Source organism: Orcinus orca, chromosome 3 (genome assembly GCF_937001465.1).
Source record: "Orcinus orca chromosome 3, mOrcOrc1.1, whole genome shotgun sequence".
In the NCBI taxonomy this organism is placed as follows: Eukaryota; Metazoa; Chordata; class Mammalia; order Artiodactyla; family Delphinidae; genus Orcinus; species Orcinus orca.
This window is the reverse complement of record NC_064561.1, coordinates 135833423-135851761: the sequence shown is the minus strand read 5'-3', so window position 1 is coordinate 135851761 and position 18339 is coordinate 135833423.

Here is an 18339-nt window from a genome sequence, read left to right as displayed (position 1 = left end):
TCTGTTATATAAAAAAAAAGATACATAAAGAATTTTTACCGGGAATTCTTTGGTGGTCCAGTGGTTAGGACTCCGCACTTCCACTGCAGGGGCCGTGGGTTTGATCCCTGGTTGGGGAACTAAGATCCTGCAAGCTGCGTGGTGCAGCCAATAAAAAATTTAAAAATTAAAAAAAGAAAAGACTTTTTACCAATCAATAAGACAGAGATGAATGCTTTTATAAAAAAAATAATGGCTTGATGGATATCAATATTTAAAATATAAAAGAAGATACATGGTTAATAAATATAGTGAAAAATATTCAGTTTTATTAATAATCAACAAATGAAAACAAAGATATCACTTTGCCTATTAGATTTGAAGAGATCAAACAGATTGATAATATCCCACATTAACGAAAGTAAGGGGAACCAAATATTTATTACATAAGCAGGGTATGAGCAACAAGCTTCTTAGAGGGCAAGGTACACAGAAGAAAATCTTACAAAAAGTTTAGTCTGACTAAAGTCTGACTTGGCGATCCCATTTCTAGAATAATCTCAAAGAAGTAATAGGACAAATCCAAGAATGTTAATGATGGCTTTAGAAACAACTAAGCTCTAAGATATTAGTTAAATATATCATAGAACACTAATATCATTAAATATGCAGCCACTAATAAGAGTGATATATATTCTACTAGGAACTGATTCTCTATAAGTCTCTCAAATTTCTGCAAGTTTTGAGAGCAGAGGCACTGACTCCCTTTGTTCCAGATTACCTTTTCAAGCATGTCTGCATAGTGAATAGCCTTGGAAAACAGAGGTGGCTTCCTCCAGAGCAAAGAACAGGCATGCTTGCTGAAAAGATTTAGATGCTTAAAGCTCAGTTATTTTCCCAAAGTACAACCCAGGGTGTATGCAGGTATCATCTGGCCCTCTTTGCAATACCTTTGGGAATAGGAGATTGGGAAACTGGTCTAAGAAAATACCGACGCTTTGCTTTTGCTATTTTTGTCAGTAATAGTCCTTTATCTCTGACCCAGGAGTCTTGTGTCTTCTGTCAGTATTCATGAAACTGTACCATGTTAACTTGTTAGCTTGTAGTGTAAAATCTCAGGCCGTCACAGTTCTTGACCTATCTTTTTTCCTAATTAAAATTTTCCTGCTTTATTCTTACCAGTGCTTTTTAAAAATTTGAACTATATGTATACAATGAGGGATATAAAGATGAAAAAGTAAAAATTCTTACTAAGACCTCTTTGTAGAAATACATACTGTTCTGTAACTTGTTTTATCAAGGGTCCATGAAGAAAAAAAATTCTTTAAAGGTGAAAATCACAGTAACTCTAGCTCTTTCTAAGCTAAACTTATCAAAAGATCAAACTTTTATCAAGTACTGAGAAAATATTAGGATAGCTAGTCTTTTTACGTGGGCCTCTCACTGTTGCAGCCTCTCCCGTTGCGGAGCACAGGCTCCGGATGCGCAGGCTCAGTAGCCATGGCTCACAGGCCCAGCCGCTCCGCGGCACGTGCGATCTTCCCGAACCGGGGCATGAACCCGTGTCCTCTGGATTGGCAGGCGGAGTCTCAACCACTGTGCCACCAGGGAAGCCTGGATAGCTAGTCTTTTTAATGGCTATCTATGATACCATAGATCCCATCCCTCCATTGCATGGAGGTTTATGGTTTATTTAACCAGACTCCCATTGATAATTTGAGTTTTGGACTAACGCAAACAGTGATATGGTAAATCCTTGGTGGATTAATAGGATATAACTATAAACTAAAATAAAAGCATTCTCAGACCTGTGTTGAAGTGTTTTTAACCACAGGGATCAGTAGGGAGCCATAGGTTCATTTCATAGAACTAAGTCAAAGTGTTTTTGAAAAATAAACTGAAACAAAAAGCTATTAAATAGTATGTGTAGTGTGTCTTGTTTTGAATATATGAACAAGGAAAAGTCTGAAGAGAAGTCACTAAAATGTTATCAGTGGTTAATTCTGGGTTGTGGGATTAACGTTGACTTTTATTTTCTCTTTGTAATCTTTCATATTTTCTGATTTTTTTTGTACTAAGCATGCATTACTTGTATAATTAGAAGGTTAATAAAATGACTAAAATGAAGAGACAAGAGACAAAAAGGGCTAGGGTGAAAAAATGGGATATAGACACCAGACATCAAGAGATATGAATGAAAACTTTTGTGTCGAAGACATTCAAATAAGGTGATGGTTTTTAATTAGAATTGTTTGGTGCACGCTTAGCACCTCTTGAGTTCAGAGGAGAGAAATACTTTTCAATAAAAATAAAGGCCTTTGTAAAAACCAGGCATTCATTTATTCTTTTATTCATTCTCCATGGTTATATTTTTCTATCCTACGTTTATTATTAATCCATTATATTTCCGGAGTAATGTTCTATGCCTAGTCTTGCTTAGATGCTTTAACAGATACAATATCGGGAACAGGGATAATATGCTTTACAGTGATTTTTACCTAGGAATTTCTCTCAGTTTGTGGTTAATTGAGGGCTTTATTCCTGTTCTGTTTTATCGTGCTTTTGATCATTTTATTGCTCATTAGTCTGTTTTCTGCAAGTGTGTGGATAAGTGCAAGGATGCAGACACAAAATTGAGTCATCAATTTAGTCACATAATGATCAAATGAGGGTCTTGCAGAGAAATTACAGTGAGTCCCCCTGACACATTAGCTGCTCTTTTTTGGCCAGAATGTGTATGTGTTCATCAGATGATTTATGAATTAACAGCTAGTGGTTTAAATAGCTCTTTCCCCTTAGTTAGCAGTTTACATGGAAACACTAAAGCATATGATGACAGGACTGAATGTGCACTTTTCTGGTTAGCGGTTTTCAGGTTTAGACCCTCACACTTAGCCTCTGGTAGTAGAGAGCTAGTTCCTATTAACAATCCTTTTTTAATCCTCTTCCCACCCATAAAAATGACTGTCCTGATTTTCAGGGATGCCATCTTACATCTGCTCTTAATTTGGTCCACAGTCCTATGTATGAATAGTGTTAATGAGTCTGACTTCTTTCATAACATTTCTGACCTAGTACCTGGAAAGAATATACCTTTTCAGCTCAGAGAAATTCCTGGTAGGTCAAGAAGCACTTTAATGTATTTAAGGGGAGACTTTCAGTTCATGCTGGGAGACAGTAGTTAATTTGTAAGTTTGTGGTGGGGTTTTAAATGCTACCATTAAGCTTGACAAAGTAGTTGATGGCATTTGGTCATGTTTTGTTCTCCCTGGAAGCCTCTGGCGGACTTAAAAATAAATCATTACAGACAGACCATTAAATTTTATGAACTGTGAACGTGCTCAATAGTCCAGTATAAAATGCGCTAAGCTTCTCCACAGGCCATTGCTTTTACCTGAGGTCATGTGCACATTTCAAATACTGCTGACCATCTAAAAGGTGATTATTCCAATACGATGACTGCATGGCCAAAGCCTTTTTAAAGCATTTGACTGTGTTTGACCTATTGATAAGGTGAGATTAAAACTTTGGTAGTATTACTGAGTGTTAAATCTAATGAAAACTTTTGGTTTTGGTCAGTGTCTAATTAAAACAACTTCTGACTGCATAAATGCTATCTATAGTCTATGAAAATGATGATAAAAGGTTGTTTTCTTTAATCAACAACACTTAAGAAAAAGCAACTCCAGGGGTTCCCTGGTGGCGCAGTGGTTGAGAGTCTGCCTGCCGATGCAGGGGACGTGGGTTCGTGTCCTGGTCTGGAAAGGTCCCACATGCCGCGGAGCGGCCGGGCCCGTAAGCCATGGCCGCTGAGCCTGCGTGTCCGGAGAAAAAAAAAAAAAAGCAACTCCAATGCAGCTCTAGTTTCCCCTAAAAGAAAACAATGATTGACCTGAATTTTTTTATACTATTATGTACATGGTTATGTAAGTCCTCATTTTATAAAGTCTCTGCAAAAAAATGGAAAGGAATTCATCATGATGGTTAATAACTGAGTTTGCATTCTGGTTCTAGTTCTTAAGCTGCTTGACAGTGATTTAGAGACCTTGTCTCTAAAATAAGAATAATATCAGGGTCATTGATTATCTCAAATAAGGCAATGCCGCAAAAACAAACTTAGAAGTTACTCTACATATATGAAAATTTACTGTATTGTTGTTTTCATTGATATTTGCATAGCACCGGCTAATTGCTTATAATATTCTAAGATCTGTGGGGTGGGTATAGGCTATCTAGGCAACAAGATGTTTCACAAAACTCAGTATGGTTTCTCTATTCATTGGAAGCAACATAGAAGAAGAATCACTGGGGCCTAAGAATTTGATATTGTCAAAGAAGCAGCCCAATTTTCTTTCTTTTTTCCTCCATTTCTGTTTTTTTTTCCTTTCTTTCTCATTTGCTTAAAAAAATACACCTTACTCACAAACCCTCTTTATCAAGACAGCATGTGGATGTGTGACGTTATGACTTTTACAGACCCACTGACCAAAGACCATCAGAAACATACCTGTAGTCAAAAAATGTTAAGTCTAATAGCAGGGAAGCATGTACACATGGGTGAACCTGGGTAAGATACTTAATAAGTTTTGGGGATTAGAGTCAGCCAGAGGGTGGACTTGGTGGGGATTAGTCAGAATTTGGAAACTAGGTGAGTCTATGGTCTTATCTTGGACTATATGGTCTGAATGAGCTGCTGTTAAAACATTTAGGCTAAGATAGTTCGTCTTACATGCCACAATTTAGTACAATTTATCTAGTTCATGAGTCATGGTATAATTTTGCAAGCTGTGAGTTCTATTTCACTTCTTGGTTACTCTTTCTTCAGCCTGAGCTGAAGGAGAGGCCACGATCTCTGGGACATGCTCAACCGGGATCTGTGCTATTGTCCTGTACCTGCTGATCTGAAGGTTATTCAGAGAATGTTGTCTGCAGTTGAATTAGAGTTAGTTCCTCGTGTTTGGAACATTGTATGTTCCATAATCTATTTGGATATGGATTGATTAGATTTTCCAGTGTCTGAATAATTAGTCGTCCACGTGATGGTTTGTTAGAGATTACCATGATTAAAAATGGAGCTGTCTACTAACAATTTATAATCTTGAACCAGCAGAGAGGCAAGAAAATAGCCAAGAGGATATGGCACAAAACCATGCAAAACACTGCAAGGTAATCAGTGTTTTCTGCCTCTGAAGAGGTTTGGTTTGGAAGGTATTAGATGGAAGCCGTCTACCTCATATAGTCTTCAATTTGGGGACTAAAAAGCCTTGGACATCATCACTCAGTCACAGTTGACTTTTCCTGCTGGTATCAGTGGTACCTGTCAATTATTTCCTGTAGTATCGTAGTCCAGGGTATACGGCACACTCTTTTGCTTAGGTTCTTTTGGTGTTTATCCTAGAAGATTCAGTTCCTAATCTTAAGCTGATGGCAGGGGCTTTTAGGTGAGTATTAGGAGAAAACAGATACCCTTTTGGATGATATGATTAAAGGGCTCTGGTTAACTTATTATAGTAACTAACAGTATTAGAGTAGAGGAGCGTGGACTTCTATATTAAGCAAAAATACATAATTGTTTTCATAAGGATTTAGTCAAGGATTTTCCTAGATTTAGAACATGATATGGATTGTGAAGATCTTGACAAATCTCCAGGCCTTCAATTTATCCATAAAAGTATACATGAATGTTACTAGTTGACAAGTGTGCTTTAACATAGAGGCAAAAATATTTTGTACACATTGTATCATCTTTTATATGAACATAAATATGCTTCTTTGTTAAAACACATGATTATTGAAATATATTTATATTAACTCATTTTACTTGTATATAATTCATCTTGGAAGGCTGAACTTCCCTTTTGAATGATACTGTTAAAATAGGATTTATCTGATGGAAAAACATAAGATAACCTATCTCCTCTTTGAGTAAACTTTGAAAACTCTGTAAAGAGACTGACCATTTAGTCTTAGAAGAAGAACCTAACTTTTTACCCAAACTACTTCTTTGCATTTTATAAATTGGTGAGGAATTCAGTTAGATCCTCACAAGCTTCATAAGCTTCATTCCCACTCAAAATTTAAAATATAGTCTCATCAATTTTTAAATGTAAAAAGTGGATATGTTTAGACTACTCTTGATTAATATTTATTTTGATTGAAAAATGCCAGAAATTCATGTGTGGCTGATATTTTTGAGCAGAGAACCTGTATCTTGATAGTTTTAAAAGCTAACTTTTAGTTTTGTTTCTTCCTTCCTTGGTTGCTACCCAAGTCCCAATGTTTGTTATTTCCTAAAGTGACAGTTTTAGCAGAATTTGAAGTGTTGTTCCTATAACAGTATGAAACCATTAAAGAAATAAGTTCAGTTTCATCTTGGCATTTATTTGCGAATGGGATATTATTTTTGGACGGCAGGCTGACATCTGTCTAAGTTATCTTCTAATTAATCTGACATAAACTTTCTGAGGCGGTATTTTTCTACACCATTGGTCTCTCAACTTTTAAATTATGCCTCCATCAGCAAAATATTTTGAAAATGTCTCTGTAAAAAGTGTGTGTATAGTTTTTTCAAATTGTGTAATGTACTATTGTCATTCTGTATGTTAAATATTAAAGTCTAATTTCTAATTTTGAGAGAAAAATAGAAATTCTATTAATTTAAAACATATTTTCTGGGGTATATAACTCCATTTTTGAAACTACAGTCTTACAGTTCTCATTCTTTTTTCTAAACATTCTAACTTACCAGGTACTTGTAATTTATTTTATTCTATTATTTTTTTTATTTTTGGCTGCGTTGGGTCTTCATTGCTGTGCTCAACCTTTCTCTAGTTATGGCGAGTAGGGGCTACTCTTCGTTGGGTGCGCAGGCTTCTCATTGCTGTGGCTTCTCTTGTTGCAGAGCACGGGCTCTAGGCACACAGGCTTCAGTAGTTGTGGCTCGCGGGCTCTAGAGCTTGCACTCAGTAGTTGTGGCACATGGGCTTAGTTGCTCTGCGGCATGTGGGATTTTCCTAGACCAGGGCTCGAACCAGTGTTCCCGGCATTGGCAGGCAGATTCTTAACCACTGCACCACCAGGGAAGCCTCTCATTCTTAGTGATTTTTCTGCTCTCATGTTTCTTCGGGATGCATCTCACGTCTATAACGGGGTAGTGATTCTCAGCTGGGGAGAGAATCTGAGAGGAGACGCCTGAGAAAGGTGATTAGAAAAGGCCTGCCCATGACCCCCATGCGAACCACCTGCCCTGCTGTTCTTGCCACCCCAGCCATCCCATCTCATGGAATGGTGGTGACTGCTAGAAACAGTTTGTTTTGTAAGTAGAATCATTTTTTAAATGTGCTGGGAGAATCTAGGACTTAAGGGTTTTACGGGGACTCTCAATTTGTGATGTAAATAGTCATTTGCTTTTGGGGAGTGTGAATCCATATTTCCATATGCTATTGGCCTAAGGAGTTCTCTAGCATGAAAATATGAGGTGATGGCAGGGGGACCTGATCATGAGTCAGAAGCTTTCATTTTAAGTGTCAGTTAGAATGGATGATTGAAGCCAATATCCCGATAATTCAGACCAAATTCCTTCCTTTTTTTTGTTTTTCATTTAAAAAAATTGAGGAATAGTTGATGTACAACATTATATGTTACAGGTGTACAATATAGTAATTCATAGTTTTTGAAGGTGATACTCCATTTGTAGTTATTACAAAATATTGGCTATATTCCCTGTGTTGTACAATATATCCTTGCAGCTTATTATTATTATTATTATTATTATTTTGCGGTACGCGGGCCTCTCACTGTTGCGGCCTCTCCCGTTGCGGAGCACAGGCTCCGGACGCACGGGCTCAGCGGCCATGGCTCACGGGCCCAGCCGCTCCGCGGCATGTGGGATCTTCCCAGACTGGGGCACGAACCCGTGTCCCCTGCATTGGCAGGGGGACTCTCAACCACTGCGCCACCAGGGGAGCCCTTTGCAGCTTATTTTATACACAATAGTTTGTTCCTCTTAATCCCCTACCCTTTTATTGCCCCTCCCCCTTCCCTCTCCCCTCTGGTGACCACTAGTTTCTTCTCCGTATCTGTGAGTCTGTTTCTTTTTTGTTATATTCACTAGTTTGTTGTATTTTTTAGATTTCCCATATAAGTGATATTATACAGTATTTGTCTTTCTCTGTCTGACTTATTTCACTTAGCATAATGCCCTCCAAGTCCATCCATGTTGCTGCAAATGGCAAAATTTCATTCTTTTTTTTATGTCTGAGTAGTATTCCATTGTGTATACATACCACATCTTCTTTATCCATTCATCTGTTTGGTTTTTTATTTTTTGAATTTTATTTTAGTTTTTTATACAGCAGGTTCTTTTTAGTTATCCATTTTATACATATTAGTGTATATATGTCAATCCCAGTCTCCCAGTTCATCACAGCCCCACCACTTAGGTTGCTTCCATATCTTGGTAATTGTAAATAGTGTTGCTCTGAACATTGGGGTGCCTGTATATTTTTGAATTAGTGTTTTCGTTTGAAATATACAGGGGTGAATTATTTTTAAAAATCCCTAATCTGTGCTTCTTTTCTTGACCAGTCTCAGCAACTTGGGCAGTATTTCTGAGAGAACGTTCTAACAATAGTCCCAAGAGGAAGCCCTGAAAAAAGGTTCTGTGATCAAATAAGTTTGGGAAACACTTCCTTCTTGTCCCTTCTTTTGGAGCGTCACCAGGCATTAAAGATTATGAGGTGTCCTGCAGTAAAGAACATTTGAACTCTGTTTAACCCAGTGTTTCCTAAACTTCTTTGACAGGGAATTTATATAAAATTTGTTAATTTAGTGTAAAACTGGTGATCTTTGAAATATACTTTGGGAAATGCTAGATTATAATATATATATATGTGTGTATATATATGTGTGTGTGTGTGTGTGTGTGTATATATTTCTATAACCACAAATGCTGGAATGAAAAGTCCCCATCGATAGCCACATGTCTGGGGAGAAGCCAGCATGGCTGGGATATGAATGGTCCACAATCATATCATAGTTACCTGCTGCTGCTGCTGCTGCTGCTGGTGTGAGGGGTTTGTTAAGGAGATCCTCCAGGCCATCACTGGGCTTGTTAATAATTCAGCTTTATCCCAAGGAGAATAGCTGCCTGGTGCCTTGGAGAGAGCTGCTAGACTAGAGGTTGGCCCCGTGCTAAACTAGAGGTTTGCCCAGAGCTTCTTTCTCCTGAGGCCCACCCACAGTTCTGCTGTCTTTTATGGGGATGGGGAGGAACAGGGTGGAGTGTCTTCGGCAGAGTGGAGAGGCCCAAGGACTGTGTCAGTGAAGACGCTAAAGAAAGTGGGGAAAGATGAGATTGAATAGTGGGAAAGCCTTGAGCTCCCTCTAGAGGTACGTATACAGGCATCACTATTGTGGCAGGAAACTTGAAAATAAAAATTTTTTAGACTTGCATATCATAGATATTATTTGAAGTTCCATTTAATCTTTTATTTAAAAAGTAGACAGAGTGGTTACCCTTTAATATTAGCACTTATTTGAATTTAGATGTTATTTTTCAATGGCAGTATTTATGCAATAGCTACTCCTATATAAGAACTACAAACCAGTCAGCATCTACATCCTTTTTGGGTAAGAAACAGTGACATATGGTCAGTGCAGAAGACCAATCTGTAAATACTACATTTTACCTGAACACAAGTTTAGCTAATGTGACTTTTATGAAGTCTTCAGATGCAAACTCCTTATCTTCCTTCCCCAAACTGAGCTACAGAGGAGTTTTCCTATTTATTTACCTCTGTTTGGTAGATGGCAGGCCCTTCTCTTAAATGTTATGACATTAAGAGATGCTTTCCCTTAGTATTCCTGCAATACTTATAATTCCTTTAAGACCATTTTAGAACGATGACTGTTCTAAATTGCTCAAATGCCCAAATGCATTGTTCTCTGTTTTATGATGTTTATGAGGAAGGTGGGCTGAACCCAAAGAGCTTGTCCCTGGTTGCATCCAACCCTTCCCACACTGTGATTTGGAGAAGGTCCTGTAGCTTCTCTGAGCCTCAGAGTTTTATATGTTTATAATGAGATGCTGCAATAGCCCAAGTTGGACCCACACTATCATTTGTGCTAATGGAAAGACAACTCCACATGGGGAGCAAATTGAAGCATATTTGTCCTCAGCTGTCTGGGGAAGGTGCCAAGGGGTAGGCAAAGTCACAATATAATCATGGTACATCTCCTGAGAGGTTCAATTTTCTCAGAGATTTAGGAGGAGGCAATATTATTTTTACATTAAAGCAAAAACAGTTTTGCTTGAGAGCAGCATAAAAAGACATGAATCTTCAACACAAAACATAAGAATGAATTTTAAAGCTTCCAACAGGCCCCCAGGGCATGCATTCACTTCTCTTTACAGTTAAGGGTTATTTCAAGAAAATGCCTTGAGAAGCATTGATCTGGACCCACAGAGCCTGAGGATAACACCAATGGAAACTGAGAGCTGACTTGTCCCATTATCCCACCCTCGTTTTCCTCAGGCTCCCTCTGGGTCAGGTGCCCATCCTACTCTTCTCCCTGTACTCTAGAGATGGTCACATCTGTTACACAATTATTGTGTGCCAGGCATTGTGCCAAGCCCTTTACATACGTTACTTTAGTTAATCTTCTCAAAAGTTAAATAAATAAATGAAATAAGTAAGTTAATTATAGAGTAATTACTCCACTTTACAGATGAGGAAACCAAGACACAGAGATTTTAAGTTATTTGCCCAGTCAGGGAGGGCCAGAGTCAGAAAAGGAATGCTTGGTCTCTTAGCTATCTAGTGCGCCGTTTCCCCTCTGACGGCGTGGGAACGCTGATGACACTGGCCTCTAGAGGTGAAGAGGTGGGAGTGCAGGAAAAGGAGTGGAGCTGGAGAAACTCACCCCTCCCATTCAGAGACTGAATTTTAAGTACCACAGCAATATAAGCAGTGGTATATCGTGACTGCATTATCAAGATGCCTTTTCAGAATCTAGGAGGTTCCAGTGTGTACAGTTTGACCCAAGTCTTATATTTCAAACAGATTTATCATTTTGCCCAATTTTGGGGGTGGGGCATATTACCATAATAAACACCAAGGTCAAAATAGAGAATGTCCCAGATAGATCAGGAGCCTAGAGGTTTTTAGATCATTTGTGCTGCTAAAATAGAAAACGGGGAATGAAGACAGTTTAGTTCAATTTAAGGAGCATATATTAGGCATATATGGGGGTCAGCGTCATATGATGTCACAGCTTCCTGCAGGGCTGACCCCGCAGTTCGTGGAGGAGGCACCAAGACTGGTATGTCACTGCATCATTTATTGAAACAATTCCCTTTGTTTAGCACTGTGATTGTTGGCCTGATGAGGGAAAATTATGAGAAATTTTGCTTGCTTTATTAGAAGTCGTGGTGCCTAGTCTGGCTGTCCCTTTGCCTCTGTTAAGGTTGTCTGTGAATCAGGGTTTGGAATTATTAATTATGAAGGGAACCCCAGATGACGGGCTTAGGGACATCTCATCTCCCAAATCCTGCCTATGGTTCCAGGAGGAAGAGATTTAATGAACTCTGGTATCTTTAGGAAGCTTTATTTGAAATTCATTTGGGTGCAGCAGCTTTTGGGTGCAATCAGATCCAAACACTGCTTAATCCAAATACTGCTTAATTCTAGGCAGGAAAAAAGTGAATGATCTGTGCCTTGTCCAAACCCTCGGTTAAGCTTGTCACGTTCCCGTTAGCCTTTAGAAACCAGAATGACCCAAACTGTAATTAATCCTAAGTATAGTGAGATACAAAGGCATATTTTTTCCTTTAATTTTTCTCTCTCTTACCAGCAAAGAATTTTAAACTATAGCTACAGTACTTAAAAGTTTGCATTTTGAACTGGCAAAGCGTAGAGAATAATGTGAAATCATCAGCAGGTTGATACATTAGAATATTTTTGTAAGAACATTAAAAACATCTATAGTACAACTTTTTCATTTATCCTTATGTCAAATATTGCTTAGAGTCATTCAGTATCATAATCTATATTAACGCTATTCTACTTTATAAAGGACTTTGAAGTAACACAAATTATGTTCTATGACATCTACTATGACACTGGTGTTATCATCCCCACTTTGTATTTGAGGATACTGAAATTTAGAAAAGATAAGTAACTTGCCTAACTGCATACAATAGTGGACACAGGGAGGAAAACCATATAATTTAACAATGAGTTCAGGATTTTTCCACTAAGCAATTTGGTTTTCTGCTGTTTTATTTTCAGTTTGGGTTAATAGGCATATTGGTTGCTACTTACATTTGATTGTCGCATCTGGCTTGATGTTCTCGATGGCCTTCCAGTTGGCCCTGGGCAGTCAAATAACTACCAGTGCCAGGCAGCTAATGTAAATAAGTGTGGTGGGCTGGGTGTCAGAATAGGGAGTGGTGGGGACTGTGGCAGATTGGAGAGAATACACTGCTTAAAAGAGAATGCCTTGTTTATATCCACTGGGTGTGCTGGCCTGGCATTGCCAAATCTCTGAAATTTTAAAAAATTATTATTTGACTCACTTAAATTTTACTTTAATTAATTAATTAAAATATATTTGACACAAAACATTGTATAAATTTAAGGTGTATATGTTAATTTGATACATTTCTATCATATTATGTATTTATATGATATGATTGCCATTGTAGCAATAATTAGCACATTTATCATGTTACATGATTATCATTTCTTTTTGGTGGTTGGAATACGTCAATTCTAGTCTCTTAGCAAGTTTGATTATAATACAATATTGTTTATATTCAGTATGCTGTGCATTAGATCTCTAGCACTTATTTACTACTCATTGCAAATTTGCACCGTTGAACAACATCTGTCCTATCCTCCCAACCTCCATCCCTTGATAAGTTTACTCTCTGTTTTTACTCTCTGTTTTACTCTCTGTTTTTATGAATTTGGCTTTTTTAGAGTCCACGTGTAAGTGATATCATATAGTGTTTGTCTTTCTCTGTCTGACTTATCTCACTTAGCATAAAGTCCTCATAGTCCATCCATGTTGTCGCAAATGGCAGAATATCCTTCTTCTTCATGGCTGAATAATATTGTGTGTGTATCTATCTGTCTATCTATATAGATACACACACACATATATATACACACACACATATATATATATCTCATCCATTCATCTGTTGATGGGCATTTAGATTGTTTCCATATCTTGCCTGTTGTGAATAATGCTGCAATAAACATTGGAGTGCATAGATCTCTTAGATCCTGTTTTCATTCTTTGGGTATACACCCAGCAATAGAGTTACTGGATCCAAATATCTGAAATTTTTAAGATGAGCCCGAGATCTCAAATTTATGTGAAATCTCTCAATTTTAAGTGTTGGCAAATAAAAACTTCTTTTTCTTTTAAACTCTGTAAGCCAAACAAAGTACATCTATCCAGTGAATTCAGCCCATGATTGCCAATTTGTGACATGGACTTTTTTTTTTTCTTTTGCTGTACATATGCAGGAGGAGGGAGGGAGGGAAGTTCAGTATCATTTACTCAGACTGTAGATGCTTACTCTTCTTGAAGCCAGGAAGTCTGAGCAAAGCTGAGGCGATCCACTGGGGGGTTTCCAGGCTGCTTCAGTGTGAGCTATTTGGGGACTGCCCTCTTCTTGCAGAGCTGTCTGAAATGAGGGAGACTTTCTTATAATTAGGGGTTGACCACCAAGCACCCACTCTCTCTCTGAGCATTGCCCACACTCCAATACTTGGCTGCGTGCATTGTTTAACATCCTTTCTGCTTTTCCTATACTTCATTTATTCCTTGCCTCTCCTTGGGGGAATTTTACTTTGAGCTGATGATGAAACTGAAATCAGAACCATTTGCAAACTTCTCAGACAAAAAGCCTTTAGAAGAGGGCAAAGTTATTGTTTTAAAGTAAATTTCTTTTTGTTGTATGATCTATGGATTTTATTTGTCCAGTTTCCTGTCCCTGAAAAGACTGAAAATTAAAAACTAAATTGATTGAATTTTCCCAGATGCAATCAAATTTGTATTTCATGTTAGTTTAAAGTTTTTGAATTTTAATCAAATCTGGCACAAAGTGACCATATCACTGTTATATGCCCCCCTGCAAAAGGAACCATGATTCTGAGATTTTTCTTTATTGTAAAATTTAGATCTTCTGTTTATGTCTAATAAAAGTCCATCTAGTTAGTTTAATGTTCTATGACCAAGAGGTTCTTTTACTGTATCAGTGGAATGGTTTGAACATTTTTGATCCATGGAGGTGTGATGAAAAGTCAGATAAAGGATGCATGAAGAAACGCTACAATTAAAAAGTATTATTTACTGAGTACTTACTATTTACCAGGCACTGTGCTAAGTAAGCATTTTACAGTCATGTTCATCTCATTTAAGCCATTAAACCATATGTAAAGTCAGTATCACTTTTTCTTTTGGTATCAAAATGTGGATTTATTGATTTTTTTAAAAAAAAATTGACAGTATTATGTCAGTTTCAGGTGTACAATATAGTGATCTGAAACTCAAATACATTATGAAATGATCACCATGACAAGTTTGGTAACTGTAACCATACCAAATTATTACAGTATTATTGACTATATTCCTTATGTCGTATATTACATTCCTGAGAATTATTTTATAACTAGAAGCTTATATCTATTAATCTTCTTCATCTATTTTACCCAACATCCCACCCCACTCCCTTCTGGGAACCACCAGTTTGCTTTCCATATCTATGTCTGTTTCTGTTCTGTTTTGTTTGTTTGTGTTTTAGATTCCACATACAAGAGGGATCATATGGTATTTGTCTTTCTCTGTCTGACTTATTTCACTTAGCATAATACCCTCTACATACATTCATCCATGTTTTCACAAATGGCATAATTTAATTCTTTTTTACAATTGAGTAGTATTCTGCTGTGTGTGTGTGTGTGTGTGTGCGCGCGTGCGTGTGCGTATACACCATATATACCACATATTTTATATTCATTCCTCTATTGATGGACATTTAGGCTGCTTCCATATCTTGACTATTGTAAATAATGCTGCAATGAGCATTGAGGTGCATGTACCTTTTCTAATTAGTGTTTTTGTTTTCTTTGGGTAAAACCCAGAAGTGGAACTGCTGGATAATATGGTAGTTCTATTTTCAATTTTTTGAGGAAACTCCATACTGTTTTTTTAGTGGCTGTACCAATTTACATTCCCACCAACAATGCATGAGGGTTCCCCTTTCTCCACATCCTTGCCATCACTTGTTATTTCTTATTTTTTTTAAAGTATAAATTTTATATAGCATAAAGTACCATATATAAGATAAAAAAATCAACAAAAGAAAAATACAATACATACCTGATAAGAAATTCCTTTACCTAATATAAAATATTTGTTACAAGTTCAAAAATATATAAGCATACAAAAATATCATGGACAGGGCTTCCCTGGTGGCGCAGTGGTTGAGAATCTGCCTGCCAATGCAGGGGACATGGGTTTGAGCCCTGGTCTGGGAAGATCCCACATGCCGTGGAGCAACTGGGCCCCTGAGCCACAACTACTGAGCCTGCGCGTCTGGAGCCTGTGCTCTGCAACAAGAGAGGCCGCGATAGTGAGAGGCCCGTGCACCGCGATGAAGAGTGGCCCCCGCTTGCCACAACTAGAAAAAACCCTCGCACAGAAACGAAGACCCAACACAGCCAAAAATAAATTAATTAATTAATTAAAAAAAAATATATATAATGCACAAAAGACACAGAGAGCCCTCATTGCTCATACACACACATACCCACACGTATTGTATTAGTCAGGGTTCTTCAGAGAAACAGAACCAATAGGATATGTACATGTATATAATGAGATGTACTTTAAAGAATTGGTTCCCACAGTTGTGGGAGCTGGTAAGTTCGAAATCTACAGAGCAGGCTGTCAGGTTGAAGACTCACAGAAGATTTGGTGTTACAGCAGCAATCAATCTGAAAGCTGTCTGTAGGTAGAATTCCTTCTTTTTTAGAGACCTCATTCTTTGCTTTTAAAGCTGATTGGATGATTGATTGGATGAGGTCACCCACACTATGGAGTGTAATCTGTTTACTCAAAGTCTACTGTTTTAAATATTAATTGCATGCAACACATACCTTCCCAGCAACATCTTGACTGGTGTTTGACTTACAGTCTAGGTACCATGGCTGGGTCAAGATAACACATAAAGTCAACCATCCCAGTTCACCTCCTTGTCAGCTTGGTACCCATACACATCTTCTTACACCGCATTTATTCTCCAAATCAAGACAATGACAAGGTCGCCATCACTTGTTATTTCTTGTCTTTTTGATGATAACCATTCTGACAGATGTGAGATCATTTCTCATTGTGGTTTTGATTTGTATTTCTCTGATGATTAGTGATGTTGAGCATCTTCTCATGTGCCTGTTGGCCATCTGTGTGTGTTCTTTGGAGGAATGTCTACTCAGGGCCTTTGCCCATTTTTAATTGGATTTTTTTTATATTGAGTTGTGTGATTTCTTTACATAACTTGGATATTAACCACATATCAGATATATATCATTTGCAAATATCTTCTCCCATTCAATAGATGGCCTTTTTTTTCATTAATGGTTTCCTTTGCTGTGCAAAGTCTTTTTTGTTTGATGTAGTTCCATTTGTTTATTTTTGCTTTTGTTGCCCTTGCCTGAGGTGACAGATCCAAAAAATTATTGCTAAGACCAATGTCAAAGAGCTTACTGCCTGTGTTTTCTTTCTAGGACTTCTGTGGTGTCAAGCCTTACATTTAAGTCTAATCTATTTTGAATTTATTTTTTGTAGATAGTGTGAGAAAATGGTCTAGTTTCGTTCTTTTTGTAGCTGTCCAGTTTTCCCAACACCATTTATAAAAGAGTCTGTCTTTTCCCCATTGGGTATTCTTGCCTCCTTTGTTGAAGATTAATTGACCGTATAAGCTTGGGTTTATTTCTGGGCTTTCTATTTTGTTCCATTGATCTTTATGTCTGATTTTATGCCAGTACAGTACCATATTGTTTTGATTACTGTAGCTTTGTAGTATAGTTTGAAATCAGGGAGTGCGATACCTCCAGTTTTGTTTTTCTTTCTCAAGATTGTTTTGGCTATTCAAGGTCTTTTGTGGTTCCATACAAATTTTAGGATTATTCTAGTTCTGTGAAAAATGCCATTGGTATTTTGATAGGGATTGCATTGAACCTGTAGATTACTTTGGGCAGTAGTCCCAGTTTAAAGATGAAAAAACTCTGTCTCAGAAAGGTTCAATATCTTGCCCAAGGTGTTATGGCTAGTCAGCAGTGGAACTTTGATTCAAACTCAGGTTTTTTTGATCCTCAAGTGCCACCATGTTGTATAGCATCCTCATCAAAGAAAGGATTATATCCACTGCTTCAGAAGCCATGCAAAAAGTAAGTCAAGCAAACAGAACTAGTTGAAGTGAGACATGAAGATTACTTTGTGCAATTAAGATGATGTGAGACATTTAGCAGACAAAGCAGGAGCACATTGACCATAATTAGCAGGGTGTTGAATGTCACATATTTCCTAGGATAAGTGGAGAAATAGGTTCTGGTAATGCTGGCAAGGGCAACAAACTCATCTTGCTTGACTAGTGATATATGGCTGTATAATATGTGAGAATATCATGCCTTCAGCAGTCTATGATGCTGATGTTGAATGACCATTGGTGGAAGCAATGTAAAGTTTCGTGTTAAGGTGGAATATTGATTTATGTCATGTTTTGCATGCATTCAATGCCTGCTTTGTGTTTCAGTATATGAATGCTCCTTAATGTCTTTAACCAGTTCACTATTCACAGATACCGAGAATTCAATATCTATATATTTTGGTCTCCAGTATTTTGTTGCCATAAGTAATAATTTGCATTGAACTTTACCATCTATTGACCTCCATTTAAATTGTAGAGTTTGGTACCCCATCCGTCACAGTACATTGCATTTGTGAAAAACTGAGTCTAAAGACCTCATCTTTGTCAATCAAGGTTTGCCACGATGTTCCATCTCAGTATATGGTTGGTTAACAAGATAGAAGCCAAGATCTGTAGTTGAACCTCTTCCAAGTCCTGATTGTGCTTCCGCACAAACTTAGCCTGGACTGATGCTAAAATGGTTTGACTCTAAGCATGTAGACAGCCTGTTGTAATTAACATAACTGGAAAATAGGGAAGAATCAAACTATTATCTTAATACTTTCCTCTCTTGAGTCAGCCATTAAGTTACAACTTTATCTGTCTTCACTGGTCGAGTGTTTGCTATCTGTTGGCTGTTAAAATGCTCACAGATT